At 40.5% G+C, this 9,014-nt stretch overlaps 1 non-coding gene across 1 annotated transcript; it reads right to left on the bottom strand.

Moving 5' to 3' along the window:
* Positions 1–8,434: 8,434 nt before the first annotated feature.
* On the bottom strand, positions 8,435–8,578 carry LOC120099467 (small nucleolar RNA SNORA48). The gene has a single exon (XR_005498641.1). It is a non-coding gene; the product is annotated as a small nucleolar RNA SNORA48 (small nucleolar RNA).
* Positions 8,579–9,014: the final 436 nt, after the last annotated feature.

Genomic DNA, 9,014 nt, shown 5'->3' with positions numbered 1-9,014 from the left:
GTTGCTGCCGCCTCGGAGAGGACTTAGGCAGTACCCCACGAGCAAACTTGAGCCTTGGAACCACAGGTAGGAACAACTTTTCCCCTGCAAGAAACCTGCCTGGTGAACTCAAGACACAGGCCCACAGGAACAGCTGAAGACCTGTAGAGAGGAAAAACTACACGCCCGAAAGCAGAACACTCTGTCCCCATAACTGGCTGAAAGAAAACAGGAAAACAGGTCTACAGCACTCCTGACACACAGGCTTATAGGACAGTCTAGCCACGGTCAGAAATAGCAGAACAAAGTAACACTAGAGATAATCTGATGGCGAGAGGCAAGCGCAGGAACCCAAGCAACAGAAACCAAGACTACATGGCATCATCGGAGCCCAATTCTCCCACCAAAATAAACATGGAATATCCAAACACACCAGAAAAGCAAGATCTCGTTTCAAAATCATATTTGATCATGATGCTGGAGGACTTCAAGAAAGACATAAAGAACTCCCTTAGAGAACAAGTAGAAGCCTACAGAGAGGAATTGCAAAAATCCCTTAAAGAATTCCAGGAAAACACAATCAAACAGTTGAAGGAATTAAAAATGGAAATAGAAGCAATCAAGAAAGAACACATGGAAACAACCCTGGACATAGAAAATCAAAAGAAAAGACAAGGAGCTGTAGATACAAGCTTCACCAACAGAATACAAGAGATGGAAGAGAGAATCTCAGGAGCAGAAGATTCCATAGAAATCATTGACTCAACTGTCAAAGATAATGTAAAGCAGAAAAAGCTACTGGTCCAAAACATACAGGAAATCCAGGACTCAATGAGAAGATCAAACCTAAGGATAATAGGTATAGAAGAGAGTGAAGACTCCCAGCTCAAAGGACCAGTAAATATCTTCAACAAAATCATAGAAGAAAACTTGCCTAACCTAAAAAAAGAGATACTCATAGGCATACAAGAAGCCTACAGAACTCCAAATAGATTGGACCAGAAAAGAAACACCTCCCGTCACATAATTGTCAAAACACCAAACGCACAAAATAAAGAAAGAATATTAAAAGCAGTAAGGGAAAAAGGTCAAGTAACATATAAAGGCAGACCTATCAGAATCACACCAGACTTTTCGCCAGAAACTATGAAGGCCAGAAGATCCTGGACTGATGTCATACAGACCCTAAGAGAACACAAATGCCAGCCCAGGTTACTGTATCCTGCAAAACTCTCAATTAACATAGATGGAGAAACCAAGATATTCCATGACAAAACCAAATTTACACAATATCTTTCTACAAATCCAGCACTACAAAGGATAATAAAGGGTAAAGCCCAACATAAGGAGGCAAGCTATACCCTAGAAGAAACAAGAAACTAATCATCTTGCCAACAAAACAAAGAGAAGAAAAGCATACAAACATAACCTCACATCCAAATATGAATATAACAGGAAGCAATAATCACTATTCCTTAATATCTCTCAACATCAATGGCCTCAACTCCCCAATAAAAAGACATAGATTAACAAACTGGATACGCAATGAGGACCCTGCATTCTGCTGCCTACAGGAAACACACCTCAGAGATAAAGACAGACACTGCCTCAGAGTGAAGGCTGGAAAACAACTTTCCAAGCAAATGGTCAGAAGAAGCAAGCTGGAGTAGCCATTCTAATATCAAATAAAATCAATTTTCAATTAAAAGTCATCAAAAAAGATAAGGAAGGACACTTCCTATTCATCAAAGGAAAAATCCACCAAGATGAACTCTCAATCCTCATCTTCGGTTGGTTTATATACAAGTGTGCAATTTCTAGGCTTGAAAGTAAAATGATGCTATCTGGTGCTGGATAGAGGAGCCTTATTTTTTATTATGGCAGCTTGCTCTTTTTGTAACATGGTGATTTGGTTGAACACAATAAAGTACAGTAGTAACTGAAAAAAAAAAGTGCCAAAGGCATGCCAATAAAGGGAAAAAAAAAGAATCGACAAATGGGATCTGTAAGTCAAAGGACACTGTTGTTAGGACAAAACGGCAACGAACAGATTGGGAAAAGATCTTTACCAATCCTACAACTGATAGAGGGCTTATATCCAAAATATACAAAGAACTCACGAAGGTAGACTGCAGGAAGACAAATAACCCTATTAAAAAATGGGGTGCAGAGCTAAACAAAGAATTCACAGCTGAGGAATGCCGAATGGCTGAGAAACACCTAAAGAAATGTTCAACATCTTTACTCATAAGGGAAATACAAATCAATACAACCCTGAGATTCCACCTCACATCAGTCAGAATGGCTAAGATCAAAAACTCCAGAGACAGCAGATGCTGGCAAGGATGTGGAGAAAGAGGAACACTCCTCCATTGTTGGTGGGATTGCAGACTGGTACAACCATTCTGGAAACCAGTCTGGAGGTTCCTCAGAAAATTGGACATTGCACTACCTGAGGACCCAGCTATACCTCTCTTGGGCATATACCCAAAAGATGCTCCAACATACAACAAAGACACATGCTCCACTATGTTCATAGCAGCCTTATTTATAATAGCCAGAAGCTAGAAAGAACCCAGATGCCCTTCAACAGAGGAATGGATACAGAAAATGTGGTACATCTACACAATGGAATATACTCAGCTATCAAAAACAATGACTCTATGAAATTCATAGGCAAATGGATGGAACTAGAAAATATCATCTTGAGTGAGGTAACCCAATCACAGAAAGACATACATGGTATACACTCATTGATAAGTGAATATTAGCCCAAATGCTCGAATTACCCTAGATTACCCACAGAACACATGAAACTCAGGAAGGATGACCAAAATGCGGATGCTTCACTCCTTCTCTAAAAGGGGAACAAGAAAACCTTGGGAGGGTATAGGGAGGCAAAGTTTAGAACAGAAGCAGAAGGAACACCCATTCAGAGCCTGCCCCACATGTGGCCCATACATATACAGCCATCCAATTAGACAAGATGGATGAAGCAAAGAAGTGCAGGCCAACAGGAACCGGATGTAGATCTCTCCTGAGAGACACAGCCAGAATACAGCAAATACATAGGCGAATGTCAGCAGCAAACCACTGAAATGAGAACGGGACCCCCGTTGAAGGAATCAGAGAAAGGACTGGAAGAGCTTGAAGGGGCTCGAGACCCCATATGAACAACAATTCCAAGCAACCTGAGCTTCCAGGGACTAAGCCACTACCTAAAGACTATACATGAACTGACCCTGGACTCTGACTTCATAGGTAGCAATGAATAACCTAGTAAGATCACCAGTGGAAGGGGAAGCCCTGGGTCCTGCCACGACTGAACCCCCAGTGAATGGGATTCTTGGGGGGAGGGCGGTAATGGGGGGAGGATGGGGAGGGGAACACCCATATAGAAGGGGGGGGAGGTGTTAAGGGGATGTTGGCCTGGAAACCGGTAAAGGGAATAACATTTGAAATGTAAATAATAATACCCAATTTAATAAAGATGGAAAAAAAAACACAACAAAACAAAGAGCAGGTCCAAGAAGAAGAAAAAAAAGAAAGAAATGAATATGCGTAGGTAGGTGGTACCGTTTTCTCCTTGGATCTCTTTAAACTGGGTCCTTATTGGAAACCGCCTCTCACTCTGGACCAGGGACTTCTTCCTTCAGTTAATCCTTCCTGGAAATGCCCACAGATCCTCCTAGAAACACATTTCTTAGTGGACAAGATTAATCATGATATCTGTATAGCCCTGTTCTGTGGGTCTGCTTAGTCCAGCATGTAGGTTTGGGGTCTGTGTAACTGGTGCCCTATACTGTGGGAATCTGTAGTCATGGCTACTCTACGGCATGGAGCTATGTTCTTGGGTAGCTCTTTGCATTGTCATAGTTTTCTGATGTTGCTGTAGCAAATCACGATAGACACAGGACTTGAAAGGGTAGATATCACTGGTTTATCACGACTTCACCAACCACAGGTTCCTGAAGACATGTGGTGTGCGTGTTATTTTCTATCCTTTACAAACCAAATAAGTGGATATTACAGCACGCAGTGTAGCATGAATCTTATTGCTAATTTGAACCTGCATCTACTTTATCAATACCCATTATGAGGCAATTTTGAGAGGGTGGATATTTTACTGGGGGCACATTGATATCGTCAAGCATAATTTATTAAGTCCTTATAGGAGTACACTGATGTTGTGAAAATAAGCCAATTTATTGCATAGATCAAAAGTTCCTTTCTCTCTCACAGCCCTGAGAACAGCTGTAAACTCAGATACTGCACAAGTTTCTAGAAGTCTCGTAACTACCCTTCCATCCCAGTACTAAACAGACCTGACCTTGCTTAGCAAGATCAGATAAGATCTGGCACATTCAGGGTGGTACAGTTATAATCCCAATAACTATCGCAATCTCCAAAGTTTTAGTACATTTCTTGGCCAACAGGAAGAGTTGAAATCTACTGTTTTCTTGTTAGAGGAAAAGTGTTAAAAAAATTCTACCCACTCTCTGATATAAATTTTAAATGAAGCCAATAGGCTAGGCTGGTCTGCTGGAAAATTATTTCCATCATCACATTCATTGTGTCAACCAGATCTTTGGCTTTCAATATGCTATCCTTGTAAAAATTTCATTTCAGCTGTCAGGGTAATCAAAATGGTTTCAAAAGCTTTTCTTGAACATGAAATTGAAATAAAATAATAAAATACACTATCAAATGGCAGAGTCTGCAGGAGGAAGATACCAGATATAGGCAGGTTTTGCATTTAAAAAAAATCAATCTGATGAAATGCTCTATTTTGGGAGAAGTGTGCTTGAAATCCAGTTTCAGAATAAACTGAGTGGGTCTCCAACTCTAAATAAGATTTGTGGTGCATGTACAATTAAACACATAAATGCAGAATAACGGTTTGTAAAAAGTGACTTTTGATGGCAATTTGTGGTTTGTGATGGTATTTTTATGTCATAGTATATGGAGATCTAATGTAGTGTCTCCAAGTTTTATCTTTAAAATTGTTGACACTATACTTTTGTAATTTTTTTAAATCCAACCCACAAGCTACAGATGTCTCCAAGCTATGAGATCGTATTACTCTATGACAGAGAGAAAATGTTGTTGACATAGATATGGATATGAGGAACACATTTTGGAGTTATTTCACTGAGTAATTGAGAAATGTGCAAAATATTGTTTAAAAGAACATTCTGTTTTACAACATTCCCCGGCTTAGTCACAGTTAAAAATGAAAACAATTCCAGAACAGAAGGCTAGACCATTTTTAGAGGCACCATGACATTCATAATATTAATTTTGCTACTGTGTGCATTTAAAATGACAGGGCTTAGAATTGTCATTTTCTACATCCCCTCTTCAACATACTCTTTTTCCCTGTTTTTTTTTTTTTTTTTTGAGGCAGGGTTGTACTATGTAACATCACCTTCTGAGTGCTGAGATTACAGGTATGTATGACCATGTCTTGGAAAAAAACAATCTCTTGATAATTTTATATATCTGTGGTTGTTTGAATAAGAATGGCCCCCATAGCCTTATATATTTGAAGGCTTGAACGTTAGGGAGTGGAAATACTTCAGAAGGATTAGGAGTTGTGTCCTCATTGGAGTAGATGTGGCTTTCTTGGAGGAAGTGTGCCACTAAGGGTGGGATTTGGGACTTAAAATGCTCAAGCCAGGTCCAGTGCCTCTCTCTTCCTACTGCCCGTGAATCCAGATGTCAAATTCCCAGCTAACTCTCCAGCACAGTGTCTGCTTGTATGCTACCATGCTTCCTGCCATGATAACCATGGATTAAAGCTCTGAAATTATAAACAAACCTCAGTTAAATGCTTTCCTTTATGAGGGTTGCTATGGTCATGGTATCTCTTCACAGCAATAGAATACTGACTAAGACACTATCTGACTCCATGTTTTTTTTAACTAAATAAATTTGTTCTTAGTTTAATACACATACACAATGCATACCAGCCACTCTCATGACCCACCATCTCTCCTCTGCCTACTAACCCTGCCTACCACTCCCAAGCCTCTGCCTTTTTCTTTTCATAACTCTATCATGTTTACATTTATTCCTTTTGTTTTATGACCTACTGAGATTAACCGGTTCTGTCTGCATGACCGTGGGTTTGGAGCTAGCCACTGGAACCTGGTGGGATCAGCAATGGATACAATTAAAGACAGTGATTTCACCTCTCCCAGAATCAGCCTCTTGACAACTTTATATATCTGTGGTGGTTTGAATAATAATGGCCCCCATTGACTCATATATTTGAACTGTAATCTTGTTATCCTTTTTAAAGCATCACAGCTATGGTTTGAATAAAATATTACAAGAGTGATGAGATGTGGGGCCTTTAAAAGGTGATTAAGTCATAATGGTTCTGCTTTCATGAATAGATTAATACTATTATCATGGGTCCCTTATGAAAAACGAGTTTCTTCCTTCTTCTTTGATTTCCCTCCCGTGCCTTCTGTCTCTCTCATCCTTCCATCTTTTATCATGATTATACATCAAGAAAGTTCTTGCCAAGAGAGGGTTCAAGAAAGAACCCTTCACCTTGGGTTTCTTAGCTTCCAGAACTGTAAGAAATCTCTGTTCTTTACAAATCATCTGGTATCAACTATTCTGTTATAGTAGCATAATGGTCAAATTTGTCTTACCTACTAGACGTGCAGGAATAAAAATGGAGCAGAGACTGCAGAAACAGCCAGCCAATGACTGCCCCAACTTGAGACCCATCCCATAGAAGAGAGCCAGCTTCTGACACTATTAATGATATACTGCTATGTTTTCAGACAGGAGCCTAGCATAACTGTCTCCTGAAAGGCTTCATCCAGCAGCAGATGGCGGCAGATGCAGAGACCCACAGCCAAAGTTCAGGGGAGCATGGAGAGTCTTGTGGAAGAGTTGGGGATAGAAATAAACAAGTCAAAGGGATCAAGGACACCATAAGAAGACCCACAGAGTCAACTAATCTGGGACCATGGTGGCTCAAAGAGCTTGGGTTGAAAACCATGGAGCATGCAGGAGCTGGACCTAGGCCCCCTGTACATTTGTAGCAACTATGCAGTTGTTCTTCATGTGGTTCCCCTAACAATTGGAGTGGCGGCTGTTCTCTGACTCTGTTGCCTGGTATTGGATCTCCTTCCCCCTACCTATACTGACTAGTTGGGCCTCAGTGGGACAGGATATGCTTAGACCTGCTGGGACTAGCTGCCCCAGGGGGGCTGATACCCAAGGTGGGCTCACCTTCTCAGAGGAGGAGTGGTGGGAGTAACAACGGGGAAGGAATTTTTAAGGAAGTGACTGAGAAGAGAGGAGGGAGGTGGGCTGTGATAGGAATATAAAGTGAATAAAAAATAAAAATTAAAGAAAAAATCAAAATAAACCAAAAAATCCCACAAAATGTTCTTGGAATGTCTTTTCATGTTCCTTCCGGGTTTAGGGGATAGGAGTGAGTTCACTTTAGATTGCTCACTACTGCTTGCTGGTGTTATCAAGTAAATGCTTAAATTATCCTTCATGTGCCTCTATAGAAAAATCTGCTTTTGTCACAAATTGTTTGTCCTTGTGATTATATATAGCCTGAATTCATGAGAACTTTAAGCAGGTGTCCTTTCTTAATCCTCACAATATAAATTGTTTGATGCTCTGAATAAAATTGATTATAGCATGAAATTTTAGTCTTCCTCATTCATCAGCTGTTTTCCCAGGTCCCCTGCCTCTAGATCAGTGATGAAAGACTACTGCGTCTAGAAAGCTAATAGTACAAAAGGAGGCAGAGTTGGAAATCGTACTAATGTGTATTATCTAATAACAAACATGGGACAACTCCAAGGCAAAAGAACAAATTGAATCACCATTTTAATGCTTTGGTTATTACCATGTATCATTTTGCTGATCACCTCTATGAACTGGACACTGTATTAAGGATTGGCAAGTTATTAATATATAAAATTCTGCACCCAGGGTTTACAACCATCTATAACTCCTGCTCTAGGGGTTTGAATGCTGCCTTTTGGTCTCTGAGGGTACACACACACACACACACACACACACACACACACACACAGAGAGAGAGAGAGAGAGAGAGAGAGAGAGAGAGAGAGAGAGACTATATTTAAAAGTCATTTAGTTAATGACTTACAGGTAGAGGTTAACCAACCAGAATAAGGATGAAAGTCTGGAGGAGAAAGAGGATAGGCTGGGAGAAAAGAGCTAGATGAAGTTGTAAGGTGATACCCTTTTATGTGACTCTGTGAATGACTGTTCTCTTCTGACATGGTCTATCCTCTTTAACTGGGAAAGGGCCCAGTCACTCCCTGATATCATTTTCTGCTGGGAGATCATGGTCTACATTGTCTTCAAGATCTGGATTCAAGCTTCTTGACATCTCTTATAAACATGACACTCCCTCTGTTATGTTATGAAAAAGCCTGACTTTTTTTTTGCATGTGCCCTAGGCATGAAACAGCTTTGTCCACCAAGCCAGGCATCAAGCTAGGATGAACAAAGGACCGCCATCTGCTCTGCCCCTGACTGATATAAGAACACCACCACAAACCAGGTGTCTCTTTGCCCATTGCCAGGGGGTAAGCCTGACTCTTAAATGCTAGCCTTCCTATTTGATGAGGTAGTTGACAAAGATTATATAAAAAGAAAAAACCCTGGAGGCAAGGCTACAACCCTAATGAGTCCAATGGAACTTAGCAGGTAGGCAAGACTTTTACTACCAGCCACATGCCAGCATGCAAACGTGTACTTACTAGTGATCTCGTTTACCTATTTGTTTTGAGATAGGGTTTCACTACATATTCCAGGCTGGTCTTGAATTCACTATTATGGCCCAAAGTGACCTTGAATTCCCAGCAATCCTCTGCCTTAGTCTTTCCAGTGCTGGGCTATCAAGTTTGTGCCACTACATCTGGGAAATTCTTATTTTGGTTTGCTATTTTTGTTTCCAGTACTGGGGATTGAATCCATAACCTCATGTACACCAAGCAACAGTCTCTCACTGTGCTATAATATAT

This window comes from Rattus norvegicus, chromosome X, assembly GCF_036323735.1.
Source record: "Rattus norvegicus strain BN/NHsdMcwi chromosome X, GRCr8, whole genome shotgun sequence".
Lineage (NCBI taxonomy): Eukaryota > Metazoa > Chordata > Mammalia > Rodentia > Muridae > Rattus > Rattus norvegicus.
This window is presented reverse-complemented; position numbering and strand designations above follow the sequence as displayed.